Source organism: Elgaria multicarinata, chromosome 1 (assembly GCF_023053635.1).
Source record: "Elgaria multicarinata webbii isolate HBS135686 ecotype San Diego chromosome 1, rElgMul1.1.pri, whole genome shotgun sequence".
Lineage (NCBI taxonomy): Eukaryota > Metazoa > Chordata > Lepidosauria > Squamata > Anguidae > Elgaria > Elgaria multicarinata.
This window is the reverse complement of record NC_086171.1, coordinates 63973820-63991671: the sequence shown is the minus strand read 5'-3', so window position 1 is coordinate 63991671 and position 17852 is coordinate 63973820. Positions and strand designations below refer to the sequence as shown.

At 39.9% G+C, this 17852-nt stretch overlaps 1 protein-coding gene and 1 pseudogene across 2 annotated transcripts in view; both read right to left on the bottom strand.

The window, feature by feature from the left end:
• LOC134400790 (cytochrome c oxidase assembly factor 1 homolog) overlaps window positions 1-14638 on the bottom strand; it is a 76565-nt gene extending 61927 nt beyond the window's left edge. Inside the window, exon 1 of one of the 2 annotated variants that reach the window (XM_063129378.1) lies at window positions 14619-14638. The gene's annotated coding sequence lies outside the window, so the exon portion shown is untranslated. Of the gene's footprint in view, window positions 1-14293; window positions 14385-14618 lie in introns of those variants that run through there. The other variant, XM_063129368.1, reaches the window with a different exon arrangement.
• Window positions 1-17852, bottom strand: part of LOC134396444 (fidgetin-like protein 1) — a 59627-nt pseudogene that overhangs the window by 24454 nt on the left and 17321 nt on the right.

The window sequence follows — 17852 nt, the reverse complement described above, 5'->3', positions numbered from 1 at the left end:
AGAAAGGGTTACAGTAAACATTTCTCCTTATTAGCTAAATCTGAGAAAGCGTTAAAATGCAATGCCACAGTTGCAGTCTGAAATAACACAATCTAAATACTCTGCCAACTCCATTGATAACTGTTCTGTGTAATTCAGGGGCGGGCAACTTTTGGGGCACTTGAGCACATTTGGAAATATGAGAAACTGTCCTGGACACAACCATAAAATGGGTGGGAGCAGCTCTTCACAAAGGACAAGTAACCTGCCCAGAGGCATTCATGGGAGATTAAGATGGCAGCAGCTAAAGGCTCCTACTTTGCTTTGATGCAATTCCAGCTGTTAACAAGAAAATATAAAAAATATTTTTGAAATAAAATGGGGGGAATAGTATATGGCAATAATATTAACATATCTGGGATATTTAAATATAGGGTTCCTTTCTGCCAGGATTCTTGTTCCTTAAAAGTAGCCCAACAAACAGGATTCTACATGGGAAGCTATCCTCATGCTTCATGGGCTAATTTCCCTCCCTTTTGTTCAGCAGGAGTTCAGACACTTGGGGGAACAGAAAAAAACCCTCTAATAACATGTATGTCAGGTTGCGTACAGGCACAGTATTCACGAAAATGGCCTCATAGAATAACATACACGCCCCCAAATACATTGAATACAATAAAAACAAACAAACTGCACTATAAAGGCAGCAGATCAAATGGTATTATCAGCAGAAAAAAATGCAAAGAGTAAAATAATTACACAGGGGACTTTTTAAATTAACTTATCCCTATCAAATGGACCACAGAGATATGTACACAGTCTTCTTCCTAGTGACCTAAACACTAAGTAGTATTTCCTAGTACCAGCATTTTGTGATGCTCAGCAACTCACCATCAACACTACAACTTAGCTTAGGCCAGCTTGAAAATGAGGCTATTACTATTGTAAACAGGATGTTTCAACTGCATTTTAATTATTGTTTATCCATTGGACTGTGTGTTTTTTTTTTAAAAAAAACAAACAAACCTGAAATGTTCTGTTGATTATACTTTCAAGTGCATTAAAAAAAACTATGCTGGCTCTGGATACCTGAATTAAAAGCAACCTCCTCAAAGGACAAGTATCACCTGTGGGAATATGGCTTCTGGTAATTAAAAGGAAGCACTGTATTCTCAGAGAAGGTCAAATTAAGGTATTATGAATACCTTTTAAGCCATCATTTCCTAACTTTTCCTAACTTTAGACTGTTCATCTTTATTGACCAAATGACTTCAAAACATTGTAATTACACATTGGTCAAAATCCCAGACTTGTCCTTGTAAAGAACGCAGAGAATAAATATATTAAGTACATAATTAAGTTTCTTGTCCTTGCCTTCAAAGCTGTCTATGGCCTTGCCCCTCCTTATATCTCTGCGCTTATATCCTAACACATCCCTTTCTGTGACCTTTGCTCATCCAACTCCAACCACCCTCATCTGTCCAAAGATCTCGTGCTCCCTGAAATGACCCAACCATTTTAACTTGCTGCCTTTTGTGCCTAGAAGTGCCTCCTTGCGACCATCTCCCTTATTTTCTTTAAGCCCCTTCTCTAAACTCAACTTTTCCAGGAAGCTTTTGGATCATCTCCCTAATCTTATACCTTACTGTAGCTAAATCAAAGTATGTGCTTTTATACTGTATTTTGTATTTGTGCTTTTAACCTGTTGGTTGTTTTATTATGGTTTTAATTTTTGTGACCCGCCCAGAGAGCTTTGGATATTGGGCGGTATAAAAATGGAATAAATAAATAAATAAATAAATGTGTCATTGATGTAGTCCCGTATTCTTCCTCTACTTCCCCATGCCTCCATTTCTCCCTTCTTATGTTTTTCCCCTCTGTGTGTGTGTTAGATTGTAAGGCCCTTGAGTTGGGAACCTGTCATAACTGTTCTCCGTACAGCACCACGCACATAGACAGTGGTATATAAATAAATCAGCAGCAGCAGCAATCAATCAGGCAGGACACACTGTTCTTTAGACCAAGTGAGAGGGGCAGAACTGGCTTCTCTGGAGTCACAGGAATTTTTGGTCCAGGCACTGCTAATAGTGACACTGAAAATATGTCAAAGAACAGATGAGAGAGCAGGGCATAGCCCTGTGCAGATTTAACACTTAACCACACTGAACTAATCATGGTTTGTTTTCTTAACTTTGCTGAAAATACTAAGTATATAGTACGATGTATTGTAAGCCCTGCCCACAGAATAGGAAGACATCAGTGAGACCCACCTACCAAAATGCAAGCAAAAAGGCTTGAAAACCGGGGAAACTGCCTTAACTACAACTTGCTCAATGTGTAACACTTAACAGTGGTTAAAGGAAACCATTGTTTGCTAATCCACTTTAGGTATTTAAACACTGACACTTAACCATGATGATTGCTGACCGTTATATATTGTTTTTATGCTGAATGGATTTATTGATTGCTTTATCTTTTTAAATTGTTTTTAACACTTTTATACTGCCTATGGTATTGCTTTATTGATTGTTTTAACTTGTTTAACTTGTTTTAACTTTGTATGCTGCCTAGGGTATTCTGTATATAGGTGAGATATAAATTGGATCAAATAAAAAATAAAAATAATAAAAATTTATTAGTTGTCTGAATAGGACCGCCATCTTGCTATATGAGGCTTGTCAATTTCCAGTTATACTATGGTGATACTGACTTTACATAAATGCCAATAGGGCCTGAACTGGCTTTGATTAACCAAGAGGACAGCTCATTAAGAATATCAGCATGCTGCAGAAGTGAAAGAAGTTGAAGTGACTAGCTACATTTGCACATAATGTTAAGACTTGTAAACCTGACAAGACTTGTAAATCAAGAACAAGCCCCAGTTTGCAATTCTGGCTTCTTTAGGAGTGAAAAGTCAGGGCCCCCAATTTGGGCAACACACTAAATAAACACTTCCTGGTGTGTTTAGCCAGTTGTGCTAGTGGGAGAAGCCAAGTAAGAGCAAACAAATTGCATGAATCTGCACACAACTCATTCCCAATAACCCAGGATCATTCCATCTGAATTATTCCATCTGAATGCAGCCATTGTCGGGAACTATTGTCATGCTCTAAACAAACTAACAAGTAGGAGGGCAAGGAGCCCAATAATTCAGTGATCCAGGTAAACAATTAACAGTCCCTCAGACCTGGCTGGGCTGGGCTGCAACGGTAGGCCTCTGTCTCTGTCACTCCCTTGGGACAGAAAACTGCTGTTCTCTCTTGTACTGTCCTCTCTAGAGGCTTCTTCTTAGTCACTCTCCCTCTTGCTTTCCTTCCCTCACTCTTTTTCTCTCTCAAATATTCAACTTTCCTCTCTGAATCTCCTCAGAAAAAAAAAACCTCAGGTCCCACAGGAGAAAAACAGATCCTGTATCCAGCAGAAGGCTACAACGAATTAAATATATAGTGCCATTAAATACATCTTTTGTCACCCCCTTTTGAACACTGTGTACAGTACTCAAAAAAGCTGGGGAAAAGTTACAATTATGAAAGGGTTGGAGGCCCTTCAAGGCCCTTTTCTATTAGAGGCTTTATTATAGGGGGAAAGGAAGGGCCATATAAAGTTATGAATAGTGTGGAGAGAAACTAATCTCATCTCCTGTCTCATAATACTAGAATTCAAAGTCATCGAAGGAAGCTGACTGGCTGTAAATTCAGGTCTTCTTAACACAACATATAATTAACTTGTGGGATTCACTACCAAAATATGTAGAAACAGACACTAGCTTAGAGCAGAACTATCTGTTACTTCAGAATACATGTGGTCCCAAAGACATGTTTGCAGAGGTAACACAAAATGTGTGGAAATGTGCGATATGTACTAAAGAATTGCCAACTGGAAAGAGAGTGCTTTACCCTTCCCAAACCTGTCAATTTTCTCTTGCAAATATGCATAGGTCATTTCCCTCTAGCTGGATTTACTTCTTTTCACACAGACTGGACTTGTGAAAATGCAGGCTAAAATGGCCAGAGCACTGTACGGGAGAATCATAGTTGGTAGAGAGGCTATGCTCCACTTTATTCCAATTCTTCCTGCAAATATCCCCCCTTCATTAGTAATATGAGGCATACCTGGGATTAGGAACCCCACGTTGGTTTCATAACTGGTGGTTTTGAGCCACCAGCAACAAAATGTTGCGATGTGGAATGCTTGAAATCACTGCTCTCTACTCAATCAGCCATGCTCTCTTCCACAAAACTCTATTCCATAAGAACAAAAGAAGAGCCATGCTGGATCAGACCAAAAGTCCATCTAAGGTCCAGCACTCTGTTCACACAGTAGCCAACCAGCTGCCGATCCATCCTACCACTTACCCAGTTTCTGGTTCTTATCCTACAACAGAAAAAGAAGTGTGGGAGGATTCAGCAACTACATGCCATGAACTGCAATAATTTTACAAGTGGGGCTGCAACAAAATGTTGCAGTATGGAGTGCTCCTGTTCAGGGTTCCAGCCATATCTTGTTCCAAGGTACTCCATTCCATTCCCCCTCCCATCCAGTTTTCTACTTCTTCCACCTTCAAGAAGTCACCCAGAATTCCATGGCCACTGATCATGCTCATTCCTCATAGGGCTATTTTGGGATGCCCCTCCCTTGGGGTTTTCAATGTTTGCTTGTACTTCTGCAAATCTTGAGGCTCTACTAAGCCTGCTGATACCTCCCTCTTGTGCATGGATGTTGCTGCTTTAGCTACATAAACATCGGCACTCACACCTAAGTATCAGAAATGGAGTGAATGATAAATCTGTCAAAGCTCAACAGAAGCACCATGTACAGAGGCAATATACTTCAGAATACCAGATGAAGGAGGTAGCTAGCTCCCGTTGTTTGTTACCAACATGTCCTGCTTATAGGTTTCCAGAAGTGTACATGTAACTGCTGTTCAAAACAGAATGCTGGTCTTGATAGACCTTATTACCATCCAGAAAGGCAATTCTTATATTTGTATGGTTGTTGGGAAGTAAAGGCCGCTCTTATCTGGTGTTGTCAATAAGCTGGTAAAATAGTCTGAATTAACCTTTATAGAGAAAACGTGATGCTACTGACCTATCCTAAACAAGTTAAGCACATAAGAACAGTCATACTGGATCAGACCAAGGGTCCATCTAGTCTAGCATTCTGTTCACCCAGTAGCCAACCAGCTGTTAACCAGGAACCTGCAAGCCAGTCACAAATCCAACAGCACCCTCCCACCCATATTCCTCAGCAACTGGTGTACATAGGCTTACTGCCTCTGATATTGGAGGTAGCATATAGCCATCAGAATTAACAACCATTGATTGAAGGAGGAAGCACTCAGCCACACTGCCAGATGCTATGACAAACATGTTTACAAGTGTCTTGAATGTAGTGCATTTATTTTCAGGGACTTCAACTGATATACTATGCATTAATTCATTCACATGATCAGGTAAAATAGAACTTCTTTCAGATATAAAGTTCAATTAAATTATGAAAAAGAACACTAAATTGTAGTTGTTGCATTTGGAAGTAGTAGTCAGAAATGAATTCCTATATCCTTCATTCCAAGACACATAGCATCAAGAAAAAAAATTGCAACTAAAAATGACAACACTGCACCTTGTCATTTAGTCAGAAATGACAAGATACAGTCTTGTCAAGGGGCAGGGGGTGGACAAATGACATAACAACTATTCCATCGGTTTGGAGTATTTATTTATTTATTATAAATAAATAAACCGCTTTCTGGGCGGTTCACAAAAATTAAAACCATTCAAAGTATAAAACAACAATATAAAACCATAATATAAAATACAATACAAAAGCTCAACCAGATAAAAACAGCAGCAATGCAAAATTACAAATTTAAAACACCAAGTTAAAATTTATTTATAAACTGTTAAAATACTGGGAGAATACTGGGAGTAGCCAGAAGCCCTAAAAGGCCATTAATCAGAACCCCATTGACCACTATTAATCTAGGGTAGTCTTTCCCAATCTGGTGACCTGCAACGTTTAGGACTACAAGGCCTAGTATTCCTAGCATCTAAAGGTTGAGGAAGGCTGATATAGTGCCAGGTTGTTAAAAGATGTGAGGCCATTATTTTTTAAAATCAAAGAACCAACATTGTCTTAAGACAAATTGTTGCTCAATCCCTGCCAATTTGCACCACATTCATGAAGTGAAAAGTAATACCACGTTGCCTGCCTTCTTGTTCTCCTTAGTTAGAAAGTTGGGGCTAGAAGGGCTGATTTACGTTAGTGTTGCTATTTGTTTATTAGGAAGCCATACAGTTTTTCATTATGTATGGCCACAAGATAATGAAAAACCTACAAAACGTAGGATGGGTTAGTCAGAAAGAGGAGCACTCTGTCCTACAGTAACAGGTAAGACAAACTTGCCCAGAAACAGCAAGTCTAAACAGAACATAATGGAAGTTTTAGTGCCCAAAACCAAGCCAAGCATGAACAAAGCCCTCAGTATAGACAACAATGGATGGGAAATGCAAAAGATTAACACACAGCTCCGAGGTTTTTCCTGTCGCCAACAGTAATGGTTGGTGGTGGAAATTAATACTGTATTTTTAAAAAAGTATTTCTAAAATGTGAAATATAGCTTACCATTTATTAAACAAAGGCTACCACTTTTGAAATAAAAGGCCATCACTGATATTTCATTTTTTCATCAAATATTTGAGAAAACAAGTATATACAGCAACACAACAGAACCTAAGTGACTTTGAAAATAAACATGAAAGCTCAACACTATTGTAGAAGATCAAGTTTTCAAAGTCTGTGACCCTGTTCAGATGACACGCTAAGCCACAGTGGTTAAGCATTTTGAGCTAAACATTATGGCTTAACGCAGAGCTTTCCAAACTTTTCATGTTGGTGACACACTTTTTAGACATGCATCATTTTGCAACACAGTAATTCAGTTTTACTAGCAAACCGAAGGTTAAACTAACCCCTTATAAGAGATATGGACACATACATAAATTGTAATAACAAAATGTATGGGGACACAACATATCTCATGAAAACCTTTCATTTATATTTTTAAAAATACATGATTTGCAAGATAATAACATACATTACCAAGACTTTTCACATTGAACCAATTTTGTCGAGCGGCGATCGAGCAGCGGTTGAGACGGTGTTCTATCAAAAAACTGGACCCATGGAATTTCTCGAATGCGTCACTTCAGGTGCAGCTGCGTCACCAGAAGTGACGCGGAATCAGCTATTTCGACCCAATTATGCATACTGCGCATGCGCAGTACCTGTATGATCCCTCGACCATGGTGTGCATACACAGATATGACGGAAGGGGAATATACTAGTGCACCATAGTAAACGGCACCTTTGCTGCATAAAAATGCATGCAAGTTGGTATTGCTTATTTCACATAGACTCAGAGGTTCCTCGTTACGTTTGCGTGACACACCTACACACTGCAGCTGACACACTAACGTGTCGCGACACACAGTTTGGAAAGCTCTGGCTTAACGTGTCGTGTGAGCCATTCCTAACCATGGTGGCTACATAATCATTATTTAAACATGCTCACTAACCATTTGCTGCAAAAGAGTTAGCAGCCTAACCATGGCTTAGTGTGCTGTCTGAACAGACCCAATACGTCCTATTTGAAGTGAGCACTGTTATCATATTAACTTTTATATTTAGCTCATTAGAAGAAAATGTCATTTATGCTAACCCTAAACACACTGATTTACTAAGGAGTAAGTCCCAATGATATCAATGAGACTTACTTCCAAGAAAAATAGATATGAGTGGCCTGATAGTTTGCTTCTCCGGGTAAAATACTCTGCTAGCTTTCGATAATAACTGGAAGGGAGAAATGCCTAAGTTTGTTTGCTTTTAATTAAATTTGGTGACAAAAAAGAGAATGCTGACTTGTCAGTGCAGGCTTTCAGAAGTTCTCAAATACTGAACTTTCTGCTTGTTTTTCAGCTCCATTGATTAATCAGCAGGGATATTTAATTTACAATCAATCCTTTATTTACTCGTTAATTGATGTTTTATCCAGCTAACACGCATGAGATCTGTGTTGATCAACAACTACTAATTGACAGTAAAAGACAGTAAACTCCAGATGCTGATCTGACTCTACCCTGTAGAATTTTTTTTTAAATAAAAAATTGGAAGTCCTATGCAAAAGCCAACACTTTGAAGTAAACATACAAAGAAATTCACTGAATTCCATGGGCCATGCTCCCAAGTAAGTGTACATAGGATTGTGGCCTTGCAGCTATATTTACTGGTTAAGCATAGACAGAGGAACCGTTGTTATAGACCAGTTTACACAATCAGCAGAATCATATACATAAACTTTTCATATACATAAAAGGCAATCACTTTAGGCTGCAGGGATAAGGATCACATATTTGAATACTTCCTCTCCCACGCACCCACCCACCCCCAACTAGCATATCAGGAAAAATATTAAGCTGAAACCTTCTCCCTGACAATTGCATTGACTGATAAAAAGGAGGTTGCAAAAACATACTTTCAAGATGTCTTTGCTAACTTGTTAAGTGTATAGAAGGAATCTATTTTACATCTCAATGGAGCCAACATCACATATGTCTCCAGTTAAAATGACATCTTGGACTACTGAGTAGGAGACCAACTGTGAACTAAGTAACATGTTAAAATGTTGACACAACCAATCCAGGCATCTTCAGTTTCGGCATTAGGAGAGAACTGCTTAAGAAAGAATAACGCATACTGATGAGTGGATTTTTATCCCTTCTAATCCCAAGTGAACCTTAACTGCATCTTCCACATTTCTTCTTTCAGTATGATGTAATTTTAAAATACATTTGATAAGGCTGAAGTGACATTTATGATGCTCTGCCAAATTTTTTACACTTCTATTGTGACTATGTCAGAATGGAAGGGAAATATATTCAAGTTATAAATATATGCACATCAATCAGAATGTGATCACTAAACTACAGAAGAAGCAAGTAATAAAGGGGGGGGGAGAATTCTTATCAACAGTTCAAGAAAGCAGAAACAGGTGGCCTTCCAACATTTAGCAAACGTCTGAATTGAGACAGCAATGGCTTAAACTTTTCCCCAGAGACTCTATTTTAGATGTAAATACAAGTACAAAGAAAAGAGAAACAATGACTTAATAGGGCAGACAGGGGGGAGGAATCCTTTGCATCAATACAAGGGAAATGTAGTGGTCGACATATGGTGCATGACAAGCTTTACAAGATTAAAGGCTGCAATCCTAAACATACCTACAAGGAAGTAAATCACACTGAACTCAATAGGATTTACATCTGAGTAATCGTGTTTAAGATCCAGCTGTAAAATCAAAAGAAAAAACACCAGTTTGTGTTTTGCAGTAGAAATCACCCTCTAGTGGTTATATGCTAGTTTTAATAATTAGCATAGCTCAAGCTCACAGTTCCTTTTTATTTTGGTCGCCTTTCTTGGAAAATAAAATATATCTACGCATCTGTACTTGGAAATAGAAATCAATAATATTTATTTATTTTATTTATTTAATTACATTTATATACCGCCCCACAGCCGAAGCTCTCTGGGCAGTTTACAACAATTAAAAATAGTAAACATTAAAAGTATACAAAAATTTTAAAAACATAAAAACAGTATAAAAACAACAGTATCCATTTAAAAACAACAATTCTGGTATATGATGAGGGAAATGGTAAAACACTGTCCATTGCCATTTAAAAAACCTGTTTAAATTGATGTGCTTATTTCAGTCTATCAGGCATATTGAAAACCTACACTGCTAGTACATTTGATTTTTCTCCTATGATATATTCCAATTTAACAATATTCCCATGTGGCAGATACAACACAAGAGAGGCTTAAATTTGTATTTTATCTATTTATTTTAGTGAAAACAGTCCCTATTTAGTACCAATTTTCAGCTAAGAGTTAGGGAAAATCAGTAGTACTATTGATCACTTTACAGCACAATTTTATGCACATTTATTCAGAAGTCCTTAAATAAGGGTGCATAAGATTGCACTAGTTTGCTCAGTTTGATTCATTTCAATCTAGAGTAGGGGTAGGCCACCTCCAGAGGTTTTGGACTACAACACCCATCAGTCCCAGCCAGCATGCGAAGGGCCAGTGATTATGGGAACTGTAGTCTGAAATATCTGTTGGGCAGCAGATTGCTGCTCCAGATCTTGAAGCGCATACTTAATAAATAATTATGTTCTTTTAAAAAGAGCAACATTAAACTAAACCTGAAGAAATGAGCAAGAAATTAATCCACATATCTTTGGTAAACCCTTGGTGCATTTTAAAAGATTATTTAATACACTTATATCCCATGCTTCTTTGGATTGCACACAATAGGTTATATAAGGCTTCCAGACAGCTTCCTATCTAGGCTCTGACATGTATTAACATGTTTGCTTTTAACACACCTTTGGGAATGTGACATGAATGCAAATACCTGATGAACTTCTCACAACAGTTGAAGTGATGGAAAAAGACACAAGCACAAAAACAGGTGATTTTCATGCCAAGCCAGATCCAGTCCTCTAAGAAAAAAAATAATTTTGTTTACCTGCAGGCTACAGCCTACTTCTGCCTTTCCCAACACAGCACCTACAAGCCCCCGTACCTCTAACAATTTTTCACTTGTTTGGGGTTGGGTTTTTTTTTTTTTTACTGTTGGCAGCCAGGCATACTGCAAAGAGAAGCACTGGTCTCCAGCTGCCAACCATCTTTATTTCCCCAGAACGCCTCTGGAAATCAGCTCTTTACACTTACATCATACTCATCCAGCCCCTAAAAATGCTCAAAAGAAAAGAAAAAGTGCTGCCTCCCCGCCCCATTGCCTGGTATGTTTAGGGTGAGGAAGGGATGGCAGTGAAGAATAATTGGGGAGAGATGTGTGTGTGTGCACGCAGGTGCATTTTGTTTGTGTGTTTTTGTGTGTTTTATACAAAACACAAACACCCAAAACGTAGACAACACACACACAGGCACAAAAACACTGATTTCTCACACAGGGGATGGGCCTCCCAACATCTTCTGACCAGCCACACACTACCATAGCAGTCCCACCAATCAGCTTCATGGGATGACCCCATTGGGTTCTAGTATTATGGGAGAGGGAGAAAAATATCTCCCCTTCCACTAGGGTGACCATATGAAAAGGAGGACAGGGCTCATGTATCTTTAACAGTTGTATAGACAAGGGAAGTTCAGGAGGTGTCATTTGTATATATGGGGAACCTGGTGAAATTCCATCTTTGTCAAAACAGTTAAAGGTACAGGAGCTATACTAGAGTGACCAGATTTACAAGAGGGCAGGGCACCTGCAGCTTTAACTGCTGTGATGAAGATGGAATTTCACCAGGTTCTCCATATATATAGATGACACCTGCTGAAATTCCCTTTTCTATGCAGCTGTTAAAGATACAGGAGCCCTGTCCTCCTTTTCATATGGTCACCCTACTTCCACATTCTCCACGCCATGCATAATTTTGTACACCTCTATCATACCGTACTTCCTCTCTGGATATAAGCTTCTTTAAAATTCTAACTAGGCCTAAAAAGGTTGAGCATCTCTATTCCCTAAACACCACAGTATGTAAAAACAATAGACTTCTATGTGGCACCTTAAACAATTAAAGAATACGCTTTCATGGGCCAGGGCCCATTTTAGTCAGATACATGAAGTGCTATTCTGAGTTGGCAGATAAATATACATGCGTACAGACAAAACAGGGAAGGAGGAAATGTTATTACAAATTTGAGTTCAGAAAGCCCTGCAATATCCTATTACCATGCAGATCACAAATGCAACTGAGAGCCAGTCAAAAGAGTAAGGGTGCAATCCTACACCTGTTTAAACAGAAGCCCTACACCTCCCAGCATTCCCCAGCCAGCCATGCTGCCTAGGGAATGATGGGATTTGTAGAACTTTTTTTCTTAGAGTACAAGGATTGTACTCTAAGGCTGAGTTTGGACGACACACTAATCAAAGGTTGTTTTCCATTTTGTTCCTATCCTAGCGTGTCATCCGAACTCAGCCTATGAGAGTTAATCAAAGCAGATGTGACTCACTCCTAATTGTTAACAAATTGCCAAGGCAATAGTGAATAGAGCTGGAAAAGGTTCAGAAAAGGTCAACCAAAATGGTCAGGGGGGTTGGAATACCTCTCCTATGAGGAAAGATTACAAACATTTGGGCCTATTTTCTCAAGAAAAATTAAATAGAGACATTATGGAAGTGTATAAAATTATGCATAGTGTGGAGAAAGTGGGGTGAAGACATTTCCCCCCTCTTTCATAACACTAAAATCCAAGGCCATCCAGTGAAGCTGAATAGAGGGGAATGCATTACAGATGGAAAGATGAACTTCAGACAGTGCATCATTACCTTACAGCAGCAGTCCCCAACCTTTTTGGCACCAGGGACTGGTTTCGTGGAAAACATTTTTTCCACGGACTGGGGTGTGTGTGTGTTGAGGGGATGCCTTCACATTCTCAACCCCCTTTAATACCTGGTTTTTGAATTAGAAACAGGAAGTGCAGCTAGACTCTCAATGATAATTGGAAAACGTGTGTTTTTAAGATGAAAAATATCACAGGAAACATTTTTCATTTTGCTCAAATAAAAGAAAACAAGCAGCCAAGCTGCTGCTTGCTGTTGCGCTCGCTGAGATATGGGCGGGAACTACCTCGCGGTGGCCAGCCTGGACCTACCCCAGGGTAGAGAAGAGCCACAGAGAGAGTCGCCCGGGGGGGGGGGGGCAGGGGAGGAGGCTGGGTTCCTGTCTGCAGCCAGGGTCGCACCCACCTGGTCCCTGAGAGGGAGGAGTGGAGCTGCGGAGGCGGCAGCCTCCCGACCCCCGCCGCCACACCTGGAAGCCACTCTCCCACAGCAGCTCTAAGAGAGCCCCCCCCCACCCCAGCATCCTGGCTTCGCTTCGGCTGGGCCGAAGCGAAGCCAGGATGCTGGAGCAGGCGGGCAGCTTCGGAACGGTGCGCCCGGAAGTGGGTGGGTGAAAGCAGCTCACTTGCGCGGCCCGGTTCCTAACAGGCCACGGACCTGTACCAATCCGTGGCCCAGGGGTTGGGGACCCCTGCCCTACAGAATGTGCTGCCAACTTAGCTGGTGATAGTTACTACTTTAGTTGGCTTTAAAAGGGGATTAGAAAAATTAAGCAGCTACTACTTATGATACATCCAGGAGCAAAGGCAAAATGTTTTCAAATACCAACTGCTGGAGAACAACAGTGGCAGGGAGCTATTGCCCTCCTGTCCTGTTTGCGGGCTTCCCAAAAGCGCAGACCTCCACATGCTTTGGACTTCAGCTCCCAGAAGCCCTTGTCAGCATGGCCAATAGTCAGGAATCCTCAGAGTGGAAGTCCAAAACATCCGGAGATATACCACCCCTGCTTTAGCTTATATTCATACTTATATGTTCGTCATGTACAAAAACATATACAAAGGGATAATTGCTTCCTGAACTGAGCTAGCCACTCTCAACAAAAATAAGGAAGCTTGTGGAGTCTTAAAAACTAGATTTAAAAACACTGTTAGTCTTTAGGGCACACGCACTCTCTTCTATTCAGCACCAGTCTGATGTGTTAAATATGCAGATTAATTCCAACACAGCAGCTTTGCACCAGAACCTTCCTTTTTTGTTGGAGTATAACTTTTAAGTCTGTTATTCCAGGAAGAATACGTCAACTTCCCTTGCGGTGTCTACCCAGATGTAAGTCACACTGAATTCAGTGTGGTTATACTCCCACATACATGGGTACAGAATTGCAGCCTTAATCTTTTTAACGGACTTGTGACCCGAGTCTCTACTACTCCTAATTAAGACGCGGGAAACCGAGACAGACTGCCACCACTCCATCCAATGTCGATTGATATTGCTGCATCGTATTATCATTTTCAAGACCATATCATAAATAGAATTCAGCGGGCGGGGAGATTAATCGTCATACCCCATGCCATTTTTGTATGCAAGTAAACCATGTGAGATGCTCAGACGTAGAGTATCCAGACCATTACAACCACCGTGAAATGCTCTCTTTCTATTATTATGCCCTCCCCCCACGGGAAAAAGAGGAAAGGGAGCCGCGTTAAATATGTCAGCTTTTATTACTAAATCCCTATTAAACCCCATGAGTCACAATTTTAGGTTTCTTGCGGTGCAATCCTGTGCATGTTTGCTCAGAAATAATTCTATATTCAATAGGGCTTACTCCCGAGTCCCTATGTGTTTAGGATTGAGACCTAAAGCTTCAAGCCAGTATCTACTTACCTGGAAGCAAGCCTCATTGAACTCAATAGAGTTTACTTCTGAGTTGGCACGCGTAGGATTGCGCTTGAACTCACGAGAATACCGGCTTCTCCTTGAGAGTAAAAATGTAGTTCTCGCGATCGCACAGCAAAGCTCGAAAAAACTCGCAAAGCAGAAAGCAAACGCATTGGGTTTGTTGGGGGCGGGGGAAGTGACATCCCGCGCGATCATGAGCCAAATCTTTGTTTAATTTTTTTTTAAACTAAACTTGGGAGATGCTCGTGTAGATAGCTGAATAGTCCCGCCTGCTTGCTGTATAATTGTTGAAAATATATCTGAGACTCACCGAACTAGAAGACCATGCCGAAAATGAAAGGTCGCGCGGCAAAGCTAGAAGAATCACGCCTCTTCCCTGGGCGCGGCCATGTTGCAATTTCTTATCATGAACAACAACTTTATTGGAAGTGCTAAGCGTTCCTAGATCAGAGGATGACTAGTCTGGCGCAAGGGGGGGGGGGGGTAGCGATTCCTTACCTACAATTAATTAGCGGCTATGCTAGCAATACGGTCCGATCCCATTCAGGTTTAATCAGAAGTAAGCTTCACTGATTTCAACGTTTCCCCTGCGTAAAATCGGGCTGTTAAATCTTTTCAAGAACGCATTTCTTATTATTTGTCATTTTAAAGCACTTGCCAGTGAATAAAGCGTTTTCTGCAACCTTATAACAAGGGATGGGGTGCGATCCAATTGCACCAGTAGCGTATTTCCGGAGAGATAGCCATTGTACCCCTGTAGTCCAGGAAAGCTAAGGGGAAGCATGATAGAGGTGTGCAAAATTATGCATAGTGTGGAGAATGTGGAAAGGGAGAGATTTTTCTCCCTCTCCCATAATGCTAGAACCCAATGGGGCCATCCCATGAAGCTGATTGGTGGGAGATTCAGGTCAAATAAAAGAAAATACTTCACACAGTGCATAGTTAAACTATGGAATTCGCTACCACAAGATGTAGTAATGGCACCAGTTTGGATGACTTTACAAAGGGGTTAAAAGACCTAGACTGGCTGAGTTCGGACAACACACTAATCAACTGGGTGGGGTGTAATAGGAACAGAATGGGAAACAACCGTTGATTAGCGCGTCGTCCGAATTCAGCCACTACGAAGCAGAGGCAGTAAGCCTATATAAAAAAGTTGCTGGGGAACATGGAGGGAGGGTGCTGTTGCACCTGTTTGTGGGTTGTGACTATATTATTGTTGTCTCTTTCTTGCTCATGGTGATTTTTCTAGACGGACATGATGGGCATTGCCAAGTCATGCTGTCTTTTACAGATTCAGGAATTTCCTGACAATTGAATGTGTTTTAATTATGACTGCTTTCTGGATGGTGGTGTGGATGTATTTTGGTAGACCCAGTTTCTGAAGGTTTTCTGTATAGTTTTTTGATGTGACTAATGGAATAATAGTGACCTTTTCCTTTTGCCATAGTTCTTTGACTTCCATGGCCAGTGGTGTATATTTTTCTCTTTTCCTCTTCCTTTGCAACAACATTTTTTTCATTTGGTATTGCTATGTCAATGAGGTATGTGTGTTTTTATTTTTTGTTATGACTGTTGTGTCTGGTCAGTTGCAAGGTATTGTTTTGCTAGTATGAATTGTTCTGTCCCAGTATGTTTTATGATCTACATTTTCTAAAATTGTTTTGGGTGAGTATGTATAATATGGTGTAGGTTGTTTGATAAGGTTAATTTGATGGCCAGTTGTTGGTGTATTATGTCTGTCCTTATAGTCCATTCCTGCCAGAATCTTACATCCTCCTGTTACATGGTTTATTGTTTTTTGGAATTGATAGCATTTCCTGCATAGGTCTGTTGTTACATTGTTATCTTTTATGATGTATTTTTGGTAGTTCTTGGTTGCTATAACTTGATCCTGTATAGCTATTAGGAATCCTTCCATTTCTGGAAATAGCTCACCCTTCCTGAGCCATTCGTACGATTGTTCTTTGTTTATTTGTGGGTTCTGTTATTATGTTGCAGTGCTTTTTGTGCACATTATTCTTTTTTTCTCAGCAAGTGAGACTGGTCGTGTTTGGTCTTCATTTTGTAGTGCTAGCTGGAGGGGGTGTAGTTTTTATCTGCTTTTACTATGGCTTTATGAATGAGGGTGTTTTTAGTGTGGAAGAATTCGCTGAGTGATGATTATTATTATTATTATTATTTATTTATTTATTTAAATAGCACCATCAATGTACATGGTGCTGATTTTATCTGTGAGTGATTTTATCTGTTTAGCATGGATTGTGTTAATGTCCAGCAGACCTCTTCCTCCTTCTTTCCTGCTGATTGTTATTCTTTCAATGCATGTATTGGGATGGAGCATGCGATGTTTTGTAAGTTCTATGAGACTGAGTCGGTTTATTTCTTCGAGTTCAGTGTGTGACCAGTGTATGATTCCAAATGAGTATGTGAGGATGGGTATTGCGCAGGTGTTGATGGCTTTGAAAATGTTTTTAGAATTTAGTTTGGATTTTAGGATTTGTGATAGGTGAGTTTTACATTGCATTCTTAGTTGAGTTTTTACTGTGGAGTGATTGATTTTTGTGTTTTGTTGGAATCCTAAGTATTTGTATGTTTCATTTTCTTCCATGTTAACTAGTATTTCATTGTTTAGTGTTTCTGCTGTTCCTTCTTTCCATTTCCCTCTTTCTATGTTTAGCATCTTACATTTTCCTATCCCGAATTACATTTTCATGTCTGTCATCAGTTCTTCAGTGATTCGCAGGAGGCCTTTTATCTGTGTCAGAATTGAGGTATAGATTTTGATGTCATCCATGTACTGGAGGTGATTGATTCTGTGCTTTGCTTGTTTTTGGTATTTTATATCGATGCCATATGTGGTTTTGTTAAAGGTGTTGGATAGTGGATTGAGACACAGGCAGAACCATAGAGCGCTGAAATACCTTGAAATATACCACGTTCAATATTTATTTTTCTGTCTGTTTATGATCCTTGTCCGTTGTTAGATGTATTGTCGTTCTCCATGATTCTTGTCAGGAAGTTTTGGATCGAGTGATGTATTCTGTATATTTCAAGTACTTTTTTCAGCCAACTGTATGGGATGGAGTCAAAAGCCTTTTTATAGTCTATGTAGCAGGTGTGGATGTTTCTTTTCTGTTTTTCTGTTCGCTTCATGATGAGACTGTCTATTATTATCTGTTCTTTGCATCCTCTGCTGTTTTTTACATCCTTTTTGTTCTTCTGTGAGTATTTTATGTTGGGTGAGATGTGTTTCAATTTTCTGCGTGATTGTGGCAGTAATAATTTTGTAGAATGTTGGGAGGCATATTATGGGTCTGTAGTTTGCTGGGTTTTGGGTGTCTGGGTTTTTTGGTTTAATGTAAGTTTTACCTTCAGTTAGGAATAGTGGGAATAGGTGTGGGTGTTCTATGACTGTGTTGATCTGTTGAGCGAGGTATTTGTGTGTTGATGTAAGCTTTTTGTACCAGAAATTTTTAATGTGGGCCGGGCTGGGTGCTTTCTAGTTGTGTGTCTTTTGTATTGTTCCTTCAGTTCCTCCAGG